Source organism: Cryptomeria japonica, chromosome 1, assembly GCF_030272615.1.
Source record: "Cryptomeria japonica chromosome 1, Sugi_1.0, whole genome shotgun sequence".
NCBI classification, from domain to species: Eukaryota; Viridiplantae; Streptophyta; class Pinopsida; order Cupressales; family Cupressaceae; genus Cryptomeria; species Cryptomeria japonica.
Window position 1 is genome coordinate 188032649 of NC_081405.1, and position 15970 is coordinate 188048618.

General features: G+C 35.6%; 1 long non-coding RNA gene and 1 other non-coding gene across 12 annotated transcripts; both read right to left on the bottom strand.

Moving 5' to 3' along the window:
• Positions 1–2623: 2623 nt before the first annotated feature.
• LOC131066143 (uncharacterized) lies at positions 2624–5112 on the bottom strand. 11 transcript variants are annotated; one of them, XR_009111623.2, is made up of 5 exons: positions 4904–5002; positions 3903–4029; positions 3625–3697; positions 3367–3462; positions 2624–3064 (listed from the first exon to the last, which is right to left on the bottom strand). It is a non-coding gene; the product is annotated as an uncharacterized LOC131066143 (long non-coding RNA). The 11 variants fall into 11 exon arrangements; XR_009111619.2 differs by having other exon boundaries at positions 2624–3063; positions 3619–3697; XR_009111621.2 differs by lacking the exons at positions 3903–4029; positions 4904–5002 and adding an exon at positions 5009–5112.
• Positions 4605–4681, bottom strand: LOC131066155 (small nucleolar RNA snoR122). Its single transcript, XR_009111630.1, has one exon. It is a non-coding gene; the product is annotated as a small nucleolar RNA snoR122 (small nucleolar RNA).
• Positions 5113–15970: the final 10858 nt, after the last annotated feature.

Here is a 15970-nt window from a genome sequence, read left to right on the forward strand (position 1 = left end):
ATATGGAAAGCATGACAAAGAGTTTGTAAAATTTTTATATAGAATGACACTTTAATTTTGATTCAATTTCAATATGGTGGAATAGACTTATAAATTAGCATAACCAACTATTGACTATTAATTGCACAAGATATGCTTATACTTATTTAAAAGGGTAGAATTTTGTTCAACTTAATTGGGCTTCTTGGAATAATCTTTAGGCCAAGATGTCAATTGGTTAGAAAAAATGCTCATAGCTACCTTCTTTAAAATTAGAGTTTCATTTCCTCTTCAATTCATATGTGAATTGAAAGCATGACAAATAGTTCATAAAATTTTTATATAGAATAACACGTCTATGCACGTACGGTTTTAATTTTGATTCAATTTCAATATGGTGGAATAGGCTTATAAATTAGCATAACCAACCATCGACTATTAATTGCACAAGATATGCATATTACTTATTTAAAAGAAAGTAGAACTTTGATAAACTTAATTGGGCTTCTTGAAATAATATTAAAGATTATTATGGTTAAATAGTAGAATCAACAACTATTATGGCTAAATAGTAGATATAAGCATTCAAAGGAATGTCTATCCTCCAATCACTTCAATCATTTTGAGAGACTTCAATCAATTTCCTCTAAAGAAAAATTTATATCCAATTACTAACCCCTATACCCCTATACATCTTACTCTTCGAAAAGTGGGTTCAAATATGGAAGTCTGAATTTACCACTTAGCAAGCTACATGATTAAATTGTATTATGGTCTAACCAAATAATTATCTTTTCTTAATGGTGCTGAAAGTTAAATTATCACTTAGCAAGCTACATGTTAGAAAAGATTAAATTGTATTATAGTCTAACCAAATAATTGTCCTTTTTGTAATGGTGCTGAAAGTTTAGAACATATATTTGGAATATGCCTACATGCTACAAAGCTATAGTTTAAAGCTATGGTTTATTGCATTTAAAGATTTCTCTGCAATTTGAAAGAAGCTTTTCTTAATTTTGGTATGAATCATGTAGCTGACACCGTGTAAGGCTTTCCTCATATTTCTTAAAAGTGCATTTCTTTGTTTTAGAGATAGAAAAATGTTGAAAGACAAGCTTAATTATTAAATTTCAATTTAATAAATAGGATCAAACAATATAAAAAAATTATTTTATTTATTAAATTGAAAAGATCTTCATACCTCATTTTCAAAGACAAATAGACTCCATAATCATACCTCATTTTCAAAGACAAATAGACTCCATAATCAAATGAGAATGGATCACTTTCACAACTCTCTTTTAACTACAAAATTATGGAATATTTCATCAAAAGATTAAATTTGATTTTACAACAAATTCATTGTCACATTTCACACGTCATTATTTTTCATATATTAGTGTTGTTATCAATTATGGAATGTTTCAACAAAAGATTGAATTTCATTGACACGTTTCATAATCAATTAGTATTTCATTTTAACTTTCTCTTAAGGGGGCATATGTTTGTGTTCATTGAATTCAGGTAGGCGTGCATGCAGGTAGAAGTTGGGTAGTTTAATTGAATAAAATGGGACCGATGGAAGTGTTTTTTCGTTAGAGGTCTATTGTGTTACTAGAAAGCTAAATTTTAATATGATTCAATTATGGAACAGAGGGATTTGTGCCTACTTTTGTGTCTCGGTACGAAAAGGTGTGTCAAACCAATTAATTGGGGACATTGCAGACAATTTATCATTAAGGCAAATTCTATTTTCCTACCCATATCCTTTTGACTGATGGGAAGGAACTAATGATAATTATTCCACATTCAGGTGACTCGCTCAAAAGTTTAGGCCATTCCATACATTGATGATACTTGAACAGAATATTTTACATGAATTCATAAACATATATTCAGATATATTCAGATTTATACATGTATATATAAAAACATTTACAGATTAACATTTCAATTCTTTTTTTTTTGGTCATACTTGAATTTATATTCCAATTTAATAGTTTGTTTACTATTGTTGGACAAGTCCATATTGCTATACTTGTGTAGTGATTAACATTTTCTGGTCTAGGCTCACAACCAATAACCGTATGATAAAGGTCCTAAGACAATTTTTAAAAAGCATTTTCTGGTCTAGGCTCACAACCAATAACCGTATGATAAAGGTCCTAAGACAATTTTTAAAAAGCATTTTCTAAAATCAAAAATCATTTAAGCATAACTGATATGATGTTTTTCATATAAGGCTTAAAGGCTTCCCAAGGAAAAAGCAATATGCGGAAAGTTTTCATATTTTTAAGGAATTCATCATAGTGGACTGATATGATGTTTTTCATATAAGGCTTAAAGGCTTCCCAAGGAAAAAGCAATATGCGGAAAGTTTTCATATTTTTAAGGAATTCATATTTTTAAGGAATTCATCATAGTGGACTTCATTATTATAGGGTAAATATATTACATTTAATGTATTCATGTGAATTAGACCATTTTCACAACACCTAATTACAGAATCAGTTCAAACAGATTGGTATCAATTATATAATCGAAGGAGAGACCACATCCCCCCACTACACTGTTCAACTGTAAAGCTTCCCAAGATCAAACTCACTCAACCTATTACCCACAAAAACAAGCATCTTAAAACTACTAGCCCAAAAAGTATCTTTTTATGAAATAGTGAATTCAAAAATTTGTAGCAAATCTTAGCACAGATAGGGGAAGAGCACTATTAGTTGAGCATGTATCAATTGTTGTGAGGTTTGTTGATACCTTTTGTTCCAAAAATTGAACAAATAAAACCTATTGTTTGAAACATAAAATATTAATTTTTGTTAAAAAATGTACCAATATTTGTTAGGAAATGTATTAATATTATGAAAAGTAACCCAATCAGGTGATGCAACCCAATCAGGTGATGCCATATCAGCTGCACAACTATTGGGGCCTCTTTTGCACGCCTATTGGTCTGGGCCTGTTTTGGACACCTTGGCCAAAAGCATGCTGATGTGGCACCATATTTGATGATGTGATGTTGAAAGCTTAGTTATAAGCAGGAGGCTTGCTTGCCAAGTAAGCTACTGTAAAAAAACTGTAAAAAAATTGGGAAATGCAAAATTAGGGTGCTCAACTACAGATATCTTTTTAATGAATATCGAATCAGAAAACTAGTACACTAACACTACTGGTATCTTTTTTATGAATATCAAATCAGAAAACTAGTACACTAACAATAATTAGTATATCAACGCCAGACACTCATATAAAATTCAAAAACAAGTACCAAACATTGATAACAGTTGTGCACAACACCAACAATTCATACCGAAGCATTGTATAGTTTAAGTATTAGTAAAACTTTTCTATCAACATAGAGGAATGTAATTTGATTACCTGCACAAGGCAAAATGAAGCTGGCTTTAATTTGATTGTCTGCACAAGGCAAAATGAAGCTGGCTTTTTACCGTATACAATACCTGTAGACACCATCTGCAACCAGCATTAAAGTTTAGATTTGGTCGACTGTGAGACAATGTTTGAGCCAATGCCAAAACATTTTACCAACCAATGCTTTATCAGAGCAAGTCCAAAAAATAAAAATGCATAAAATTAATGACATTGCAAAAGAAAAAAGTAGCATTCTGCCTGTACTCGAAACGGCTTATGAGCATTAAAGCATGCATCCACTTCCAGAACAAGCCGAATCACACAAAAGACATTCTTTCTGCAATTTCATACATTTGAAGTCAAAAAATAAAAAAGACCAGCTTCCAATACATTTGTTGAAGCCCTCCACAAATTTTTGAACTCATAAACATGGAGTCTAATATCTATGTTAATCTAAATAGATAGGAAAATAGTACTCTAATCTAAAGGACAAATCAGGCCAAAACACTCATTGACATACTACATTCAAAAGCAAAACTTACAACATTAAATAAGTCATAAGAGTCGAACACTAGGCGAATGAAGTCGAATCTCGAGCTCCACTACGTTTGAACAGACTGTTAAATGCAATACGCGACACAGGGCTCACGAGTTGTAACGGAAGTATTTCTATTAGGGAAGACCAAAACATATTTCAGACCGCCAAAATCATTTCATCTAGGTATCATAATGAATCGAATACGAACAGAACACAAGGTAAACTCAAAGGAACAATCAGAACATAAAAAAGAAAAAAAATAGATCCATATAATTTATGCAATTCAGGAATGTATTCAAAGAGCATAATCAGATCAAATAAGAAAACCCTCGTACAATCCATCGAAAGTAAGAATGTAACACATAAATACACATAAAACCCTTAATTTTCCTTGATCACTGTACAACAAACCTCACGAAACCTAGCACAATTAACAAAAAAGACAAACGAAAGTGCAAAAATCATATACGATTTGACAAAACCCTTTTCCACATTCAGACAACATTTCAAATAAAGCACCTCAAGATTCAAAGCTAGAATATCATAAATTAATAAATAAAACTAAATTCTGCCCTGAATAGAACGTACATAAGCCCCGCAAAAACCTTCGAAACCACCATATTAATGAAAATGGTGATTTACCCTCAAGTTTCGAACCCTCGAACAAAACTACACAGGCCGAACCCAGCCAATTTATGAAAATAAGTGCCTCAGAGGTAGTGACAAATAGCTAATTCAACATGTATTATTCAGATAATACGTGCATTCAGTACATCACTGGCACCAAGTAAAATTTCCGGCCAACAAAAGATTTTACTTAAAAAAATCAAGACTTTAGCTATTAAAACCAAACACAATATCCAGAGAACACAAAACATTACCAGCACCATAATATAACAAGCCAATACCCTAAATACCACACACTGAAGACATCAAACACAGCCTATAAACATCAGTGTGAGAAAAGCACAACGCACCACACTAATGGAAATCAAAGTACATCACCTTTAAGGTTGAAACCCAATCTCAGAAACCCTCTCTAATCTCCTAAAAACCCTATATCGTGAGAAACCCTAATTAGGTTTTATAGTTTCATTTTGCTGAAGTTACCTGGAGGTCTTCCACGTTTCCCCCATCGTACTCTCAAGATACCGTGTGGCTCAACTTTTTGACACCTATTTTACTCAAAACCTATTGTCCAATGGAAAGGGGTTAATTGAAATTTTATTATTACTAGCAGTTGCATATTGGAAGGTTGGTTTGTTTTTTTGAATGGTCTTAGAGGGAATGTTTGTGTTTTATATTTAAGTCGATAGGCTTTTAGTATGGGGTTTTCCTCTCAGAAAAGTGTCAGCCACGTCGGGAAATTGTCAGCCCTGTGGATAAATTGTTTCCGGTTACATTTTCTTCTTGTTGTGTTTTTTGCCAGTCTGGAAACTGATAGCGTAATTAACCTGATTTATTAATTAACATTTATTTCCTGGCATTTCTCCGTCATTTTGCTCATTTTATGTGTCGTGTAGATCAAGCTTGTCCACTACTGCATTAAGACTGCATCTGCAAATTTATGCACCATGTCTGCTTGTCGTGTCAACTTGTCAATGTGTGTGATTTATTGTTTTGAAAATAGTGGAAAACAACTTGTAAAAGGAGGAACATTTCTTGTGGATTAAGGCTTAAGAAGGTTTCGCATGGAAATCAGTGGATTTGTGGTTCTTGTAGAGTTTAGCACTTCTCCGACAAATGCAAGCGCAATTGCGCATCAAATACTGGATAAAATTATCGTCGATTAGCACGTCTCGTATTCGCAAGATCGTTATATCTTCCATGCCAAAACGATCGATGGATTGATTGTCTTGTGTATGGCAGACAATACTGCTAGAAGTAAGTTACATGTCTTGTCCTTATTTGCAATCTTTGTTACACTTATCACTGTTTTTCATTATGTTTTAGAAATTACAATTTTAATGGGTGAAATTTTGCGATATGAACTATCAAGAATCTCTTTGGCCAAAATTACAAATTTTAACATTGAATGGCCATGTAGAATAACTTTATGCTTAGATGCCACCCCCTTAGGATGCACTTCATCAAAGCTACAAGTTTATCAAATTTTAGCCTCAATAGATTTTGATTAGTAAAATTTCCTTAGGGGAGTTACCTTTGGCTTAGATGTCACAAGTAAGAGTATTTCTTGCACCAAATTTATCGGGTGCTTGAACATGACCACCTTCTTTTCTTTGCTTTGGATTTCAAGTCTAATGTAACCCCATTCAAAGTTGGATGCAAAACAAGCAAAAGACCTTGGGACTCTGGGGTTTCGGAGTTCCGAGGTAAAAGACAAAAAGGACCTCGGGACTTCAGGGTTTCGAGGTGAAAGACACAAAATGACCTCGGGACTCCAGGGTTTTGGGGTTCCAAGGTTGAAAGACAAGACAAAACACAAATAACTCAGGACTTTGAGACTCCGAAGTTCTGAGGGTTTAACAAAAAGAAAAGGACAAGGCACAACTTCAAAACTCTGGGGTTCCAGGGTTATGCACCAACAAACAAACAAAGGAGACCTACCTCGGGACTCTAGGGTTCTGGGGTAGGGCAAAGCAAAAACAAACAAAGGAGACCTCGAAACTCTGGGGTTCTGAGATTCCACTGTTGCCAAACAAAACTAAAAAAAACAAAGCAACAGAAAGCAAAAAGAGGGACCCATATTTTCAACACAAGGAAACTAATGGGGGTTAGGTATGCAGGGCATAACAAATGGCGATTATCTAGGAAAAATGACTCCAGGCAATTTAGAACTTTAGAATCTTTGGTTAACCTGACACCTAAAGCTACTATCATTCAAAAGGATGTATAAGAGCAGAGGATGAGTGAATCAATGAACAAATAACCAAGTCCATAACTGAACATGATTGACTCTTACATGTGTGCGCATGATTTATTACTCCATCATTTTTAATAATGAAGATAAACAGAGGAAACTAGGCCCAGGCTACGTAGGTGAATTCAACCAATGTGTTTTGTGCAAGGTCATCCTGGGCATAGCTCTGCTGCTAGCCAGGTGTTCATAGCCCCAACAGAGATACCTCTGGTTCCTGTCAAGCAGTGCTCCACTGCCAACCAGGTGTCCATAGCCCCGATGGAGGTTACTTGAAACACCCAAAGTTAGTTCCTTTAAGATGATCATTTTTTTTTATTTTTTTTTTCCTTTTTTGAAAACATCATGGAATATCGAAGGACTATTTCTTTAATAACCTTTTAAGCAACTTTTCAAACATTGAAGTCTGATTATTATTGGAATCCAGAACACTGAGAGGGGGGGTGAATCAATATTCTGTCGGTAACAGAATATTTTACCTTATTATAACATACATATATAAACCGGTAAATGAAGAAACATATAACATGAAGTAAATAAACTAGCCACATGAATAACACCATAACACACTGAATTTTATACATGGAAAACCTCAAAGAGGAAAAACCACGGTGGGATTTGTGACCCACAATATCAATTCACTGGCCATATGAAAGATATTACATAGCATGGGGGCCTGCACATGCAAGAAGGCACACTGCCTAGAGTACACTGCTCAACACAAAAGAGTCTCACTAACTACAAGCTTCTGCTGAGATAAAACAATAATGGTGAACTCACAAAATGCATTTGCAATGCCAAAAAGAGTTCTGGTTATAGCTTTGTTCTGTACTGGTTCTTAAACCCTTTTACCGATATCTCCTTTCCTCCAAGAATGCTTTACAAACCTTCTATTGATCATTGCATGATATTACTTTCGCATACAGATGATCTACATACATATCCTTTGCATCACGTTGTTCTACTTCCTTGTCATATATCAAAATGACCTAATAAACTGACTTATATACCCTTTACAAACAATATGTCTTATGTCGGCTTACAATACATTACAAAAGGTATTCAATGTCAGCCCTATACAATAATTACAAAATGATTTTACAAATAAGACCTTTCAGATCCCAAACTGATGTCAGCTTCACTAAAGTGTTGGATGTCGATGTCGGTGTCAGTGTTGATGATGACCCTGATTACTCCAATGTTGGTATATGCCTTCTATAGAATCTTGTTGCCATCAATGACAACATATGAATCCAATGAGTGTCAATTGCTAGCAATCTCCCCCTTTGGCATTGATGGCAACACTCATGTGAAAAATGGATTCCCTGTCGGTTCAACAAAAAATGAAACATGAACTGAAACATGCTCCCCCTGAGTTGATTGACTATGTTTGCAATATACTCTTTGCCTGATATCCTCCCCCTATGATTATATAACTATTTTTCACATACATATACTCCCCCTTTGGCATCAATGCCAAAGACCAATGAAAGAATTGTTAGGAATCTGTGCAAAAGAATGAATAATTACATATTACTTTACCAGAGCTTGACCAATTTCAAGATTTATGGATAAGCTTTCTCAAGTAACTATATATAGGTATCCCAGCCAGTTTTGAATGTTTTAGATATGGATACAAGTCCACTCAGTAAATGTGCAAGTGTTTCTTTCTCAGTGACTTCTGGCGGTGTGGGCTTCCCAAGCATATCCATGCATTCCCTCTTATGAACACCAAGTGAATCCAATCTTGGACTCACTAAACCTCTGAGACTCCTTGCTCTCCGAATGGTCTTGTCTCTTTCCTTTTCAAAAGCAAAAATTTGGTTCTCCAAAGTCAAAATTTGTCCATCAATAGATGTTGCAAGTGAAGTTAGTCCATCAAAAGAATTTGCAATATTAGCAATCTTTTCTTGTAACTCCTTTATCCTCTTATCTACGTTTGTTGGAATTTCTATATTACAATAGACCTTGTAGATGTTAGTACCCTTTTTCAAAGAATTTTCAATAAGCATAAGTTTCTCTCCAATCTTCCTCTTTTCTGTCTCAATAATCTGGTCAAAAGTGAATTTCTTAGCCAAAGCAAATCTTTCAAGTGCTTGCCAGTTGAAAATCTGTTGTAATGATTGAAAGTTTTTAGAGATGTGCTATGTCAATGCCTTAAGCTTGTCGGAAGGGCTTGCTTCATTTTCAATCATACAATCTGGAATCAGTCTGTGCAAAACTATTATTAGTTGATCTATTATTCCTTTGTCTGCAGATCCCTCCTTCATTAGCTTTTGAGAAACCATCATCATTAACTCTATGGGACTCATCTCTGTGATTAATTTCTTCTCAACTCGAGAAATGTCAATTGCCAAAAGTTTTGTTGAGGAATCAACTGTCGATTCAGTCTCCTTTTCCTTTTCTTTCTTCTCCTTATCCTCTCCCGGTGTATCCCTTTTCTCATCCTCTTTTGCACTGGTGGCTTGGCCACTTGGTGCAGTATCTGTTACTATAGGTGGATTATTATCCACAATATTGTCTATATCATGTACATTATCTTGCTCAAACTATACAAATGTTGTCTCTGTCGGTTTAGCCTATACATTCTCATCAATTTTAGGTTTATCTGTCGATTCATTCAAAATTTGATCTGAGCTTCCCAAAATTACTTTTCCTTTAGATCTGTCTAGAATGGTGGGAGTTGTTGCAATAGCAAATTCTTCTTAAGTAATGAAATTAGGAATCTTTTGGAAGAATTTAGCCCAACCATCTCTGGTCTCATTTATTATTTCATTGACTTTGTCGATCATTAAGCTTATTTGTCGGGGTTTGCTACTAAAGATTGTTCTATTTGCAACTTCTATACATCTTTTCATTTCCTCATTATTTATAGCACCACACATACTCAAAAGTTCAACTTCTTTAATCTCTCTGTCCCTCTTGATTGCATCTAATCTCCTTGCATCTAATGTATTATACAATGATAAAGGAATTTCCTTCAAAATCTCTAGCAAAGCCTTCTTATATATGTCTAAATGTAACAAAACTGCTTCTTCTATTTCATTTTGTTCATTGTCATCTAAATTCTCATATAAATTTGACATATTCTTCAAAATTCCATCTTTATTTACCTCATCTATTAATTTTGCACAAGTCATATTACCAGATACAGTTGCTTCATCACTCTTACTCTTCTTCTTGTTGGGGGTTGCAGGAGTGGATGGAGCAAGCTTCCTCTTTTGAGTAGGTTTCCTTGCTGGAGGTGTGGATGTTGTTGTTACCTTTCTTACTAGCTTCCTCCTTCGTTCCACCTTCTTCTCTTCTACTGGAGCCTTGTCAGCTTTCTTCCTTTGTACCCTTCTGAATGCAAGAGGTTGATTATCCTCTATATCAGAGTTAGAAGTGATAGGAGACATGAAATTTGATGGTCTCTTTACCTTAGGAGCACTAGCCGTTTCCGGTTGATCTACCAGTTTAGATCCAAAGCCTAGTTCTGTATCTATCTTGTGAATTACATTTTGAATGAAAGAAAACATTTTGTCTATTTTCTTTTCCCTCCTTTTCTTGTTGAAACCAGTTTTAACTTCAAGAGCTTTCTCCTCTGCAGTACCAAAGTAATCAGCATTATCATCCAAATGAGCATCAATTGACATTTTAGCATATAGTTCCTGAATGCTTTCATCAACTTCATACCCCAATTCAGTGACCCATATTTTTCTAGGTTCCACTGCTTTCATGAGAGTCTCATCTATTTTTACCATGAAGCAAATTTTAGTGGAGTATTTCTCCACAATGTGTTTGGAGATTCTCTCCCTCGGTCTCATGTTCTCTTGAATAGTTTTAAAGAAGCCCCAAAGCTTCTCATCCTTATTACTGCCAAGACTTGTGATTGCATCTTTAATCTCCATTCCTATCGGTATGTCACGAGCCCACGAGCCCAACGTTTCTATCCCAAACCCGGTAGCTCATTCCTGAAATATAGCATTAAGAAGACAATAAGATTGCCAAACCAAAGTGTTCCTTTCTTAACACCTTTGATTTTTCCAATATTTATCATTAATTCACTTCTTAACCATTCACATAAATCATACTTTCCATCATTCTTTATCATTTGATATGCAACATGGATACAGGAACTGACAATAGAGTTCAATCGAATTAATTGTGTTACCTTGTAGCCAATGATCATGCTGGCAAATTTTACATATGTATCTTTAATGGTGTTGATCCTCGTTAACCTTCCATCATGGGTTGCGTCGGTGAGCTTTTCAACCTCAGTGTTGGAGATCTTCTTCCCTGGTTCCTGCCCAACTTTGGGTAAGTCGGTGACCACCCAAATTACTTCTTTGGTGATCATGTGAGGCCGGTCCAGTCAGATGAATTCATTATGGACCCTGCTCAAGACATATCTAATCATTTCGTCCTTGAATTCCGATATGTACAAGATTTCGGTTAACCCTAGGTCTTCAATGATTTGATATTCTGACTTGATTGTTTTGGAGCTGCCTAGTATCACAAATTGATACATTCCCTTGATTTCCTCAATGCCTAAATCTTCCAAAATGTAGTGAATATAAGCCCTAACATCTTCCACATAAACTACACCATCAGGAACCCTCGAGAATGCACCAGTAGAGTTCCTTCATTACAATTTGAGGAACTTCCTTGAAACAGGTCTAAGCCTATCCTTAACCTTAACAATAGTGGGTTTCACAATGAAAGTAGGAGCAGATGATGATCTGGATGTCATTTCAAAGAAATACTAGGATAACAATCATTGATTTGAAAGATCTTGATTACTTCTCAGATAACTACTGGAAATCTTTAGAATGCCCTTGCTTGTTTTTGATTGCCAATGATTCGCCTTTGCTTCACTCTAGTTTGCTTGAGTGTTGGGTGAGTAAAAATGAGTCCATTTTCCCTTTTTATCAGTGAGTAAACCCTAATCCTTCACTGTCATAAATGCTTAGCGGTGCGCCCTACCGAATGTCGGTTTCACAGTTTTATGTCGGATAAACCTCCATCAATGAAATACAACTCTCCAGATCTCTTTCCAGATCTCTTCTAGGGAATATGAAAGATTTGCAATGAATTTGCCAACCCCTAAAGCGTATGCCTCAGTTACCAGTTGAATTTCCTATCGGTGCAGGAATGCTCCGTTCTACCGATGGAGTTACTAGTACAATTATTGGTGTAGTTGCATCTCCACTTGGTTCTTTAGACTTTCTAACCCATCTCTTGGTGTGATCTTATTTTAATTCATCTACCTTCTGCTTTTCTTTCTCATTTGCTTTGTCATTGCTAACCGGTTTAGTCTAGCTTCTACAGTACTTAGCAATATGACCTATTTTGTTGCATGCATAAAATGTAACATTGTTCTTTTGAATTGCTTTAACATGTCCGGTGTCATTCCTTGACCTACATTGATTAGCCAAATGTCCAAACTTTCCACATGCATGACACTTAACATTCATTCAACAGTCTTCTGACTTATGACCATATTTCTTGCAATTTGTGCATTGACCGAGAACTGAATTGTAGTTTTGATTTGCTCTATTTCTACATTGTTTAACCATATGCCCAAATTTATTACAAACAAAGCATCTACCATTGAATTTGTAAGCATTAGATTTCCTTACCGGTTTCCTCTGGTCTGATGAGTTCTGCATACCAGTTGTCTAATCTTTATTTGCAGTTTCAGAGCTTTCACCTTGTTCAAATCCAAGTCCTCTAGAATCTTCACTCTGCCTTTGTCTTTTCAATAAATCATCCAATTGTGCAACACTAATCCTGAATTTTTCTTTATACTCACTTGCAGTAGTCAGATCATTTCTTAGAGTTATTATTTGTCTCTCCAGCTCTTGTTCATTATTCTGGGATTGAACCAAATCAGTTCTCAACATATCATTCTCATGAGCCAATCTGCCACATTCTTCAAATTTGTTCTTCAGAGATATAGCAAGATTTTCTTCCTTCTTCTTTCTTTACTCAATATCTTTTGACATCCTCATAATCAGGTCTTGCATTTCACTCTTCATGAGCATGTTTTGTTGACTTAGTTTATGACATTGTTCCTTAAGTACATTTTTCTCTTCATCATCTTAGTTTTGCAAAAGTTCCTTCCTCCTAGCTTGAGTTGATGATAACCTTTCTTGCAGAACAAGAATGAATTCATTAGCAAAATTCAATACATCTTGCAGCTTTAAGTTCTTCAACCTTTTAGCATCATAATCTTCAAGTGCCATCTCAAGTTGCTTCTCCATAGCCATGTTTAATGATTCTGGTTTCAGGATCTTCCTCAAGCTGTTAAAATTCCTTCGAGGCACCAGGCTCTGATACTAATTGTTGGAATCCAAGAACACTAAGAGGGGGGGGGGGGGGGGGGGGTGAATCAGTGTTTTACTGATAAAATAAGATTTTACCTTATTATAACATACACATATAAACTGGTAAATGAAGAAACATATAACATGAAGTAAATAAACCATCCACATGAATGAACACCATAACACACTGAATTTTATACGTGGAAAACCTCAAAGAGGAAAAAACACGATGAGATTTGTGACCCACAACATCAATTCACTAGCCATATGAAAGATATTACATAGCATGGGGGCCTGCACATGTCGAAAGGCACACTGCCTAGAGCACACTTCTCAACAGAAAAGAGTCTCAGTGACTACAAGCTTCTACTGAGATAAAACAATAATGGTGAACTCACAAAATGCATCTGCACTGCCAAAACGAGTTCTGGTTATAGCTTTGTTCTATACCGGTTCTTAAACCCTTTTACTAGTATCTCCTTTCCTCCAAGAATGTTTTACAAACCATCCACTGATCATTGCATGATATTACATTCACATACAAATGATCTGCATACATATCCTTCGCATCACACTATTCTACTTCCTTGTCATATATCAAAATGACCTAATAAACTGACCTATATACCCTTTACAAACAATATGCCTTATGTCGGCTTACAATACATTACAAAAGATATTCAATGTCGGTCCTATACAATAATTACAAAATGGTTTTACAAATAAAACCTTTCGGATCCCAAACTGATGTCAACTTAACTAAAGTGTTGGATGTCGGTGTCGGTATCGATGTCAGTGATGACCTTGATTACTCTATGTCGGTATCTGTCAGTATATGCCTTATATAGAATCTTGTTGCCATCAATGACAATATATGAATCCAATGAGTGTCAATTGCCAACAATTACTGGGCTGGGAACTGCGGTGGATAATGTGAAACATCCTAAATTTTGATTTTTCACTTGGAAACAAGTTCATCTGATATCTTACAAAACTTTCTGATGTGTCTTAGTGTGATGGTAGTGTTGAGTTATCAAGCTATCCTCTTTCCAATTGAGGGTCAAAAACTCAAATCATATTTAAACCGTTATATACCACCTTGAAAGAGTGTAGACAAAGATTTCAAAATTAACCAAATGATAATGAAGTTGTAAATAGCAAAGAGTTGAAGTCTCTCAAATTTTGGCAACTTGTTATGCAAAGGACACCTTCCTTTTAGAATCTTTGAGAATAAATATATATATCCCGACACAACAAAATGAAAACAAAAGAAACGAAGCAAAACAAACAAACACAAAAGGGAAATAGGCACAGAGCAAAGCAAAAACACCACAAACATGCCAACCCAAACAAGCAACAAATCAAACAAAACAAAAACAACTAATCTACTATATACAACAGGTCAAGCTTCACTTGGGATTAATCGAAATAGTGCTTGAGGAACTGACCATTGACAGACAATGGTACATGTTCTCCAGTCAAAGAGATTAACCTAAAGGTGTTTTCTCCTAAAATTTTGGCTATTTGGTAAGGACCTAACCACAACCTTTCAAACTTATGGTGATCGCCTTTCTTCTCCTTGGCCTTATCCCATAACAAAACTAGATCAGAGATCCGAAAGGCTTTCACCTTGGCTTTCACCTTGGCTCTTTTGTCAAACCATCGCTTAACAACGAATTGGTCCTTGGCAAAGTGTTGTAGGGTATTAATCTTTTTTTCATCAAGTTTTAACAGATTTAGGAGGCGAACCTCTACCTGATTCTCAATTTCAAGTTCTTTCATTAACTGGAGGATAGTTATTTGTAAATTGATTGGGAAGACAGGAGTTTGGCCATAAACAAGGTAATACGGAGAAGTTCCCAGGGTGGCTTTAACTCTGTTTTGATCAGCCCATAAGGCGTATCTGAACTGATTATGCCAATCCCTGAGATTCTTCTTGAGTAGCTTTTTAATGACATATAGGATGTTCTTGTTCGTTGATTCAGCTACCCCATCACCTTGCAGATAGTAATTGGACAGGAATTTCAGTATCACCTTATATTCATATGACCATTGCATCAATTGTGCAGAAGTAAAAGCAGGGTCGTTGTCACATACAAGAGCGAATGGCATACCAAACTTGGTGATGATGTGTTCTTCAACAAATTTCAGTACAACCTCCGCAGTATCATTTCGACACGCAATGGCCTTCGTCCATTGGGTGCAGTAATCAATTGTTGTAAGAATGAACTTATGTCCTGCAAATGAATTAGGATTAATGACACCTATGAAATTCAGTGCCCATTGGGTGAACAGTCTTACCTCAAACACTGGTTGGAGAGGTATAGCGAGATTCCTCTATTTGGAAGCTATGGTTTGGCATGTATGACAATGACAAACGTGCTCATGAGTATCCTTAAAAATACTAGGCCAGTAATATCTGACCTTCAAAATTTGATGTTCATTGGCATCCATCGACCCATGACTTGTACCATACTTCCCATGGAACTCGTCGATCATTTTACGGGCTCCTTAATGATCAAGACATCAAAGGTAAATACCTTCGTAATTCTTTCTATAAAGTGTCGAATCCTTGATGATATAATTGGCACTTTTGAGCCTTAAAGCTCATCTTTATGTGGTTGTCAACCCTTCAGGACACTTTTTATTTAGCAATATAAAAACCAAATCCATGTACCATGGGTCTTGAGTGAATGACTGTAACGTATACTATTGGCACTGGATTTGAGGGATGTCAGTTGCCATAGCTTGAGACAAACCTTGGCCTATGACTAACTTCATTGGATGCATCTCCAAATCAAACTCTTGTAAAATTTCCATCCATTCCCTCGACGTTCTCCCAACTCTGATTGCATAAGTAGTGACTTCACCGCTTGATCAGGTACA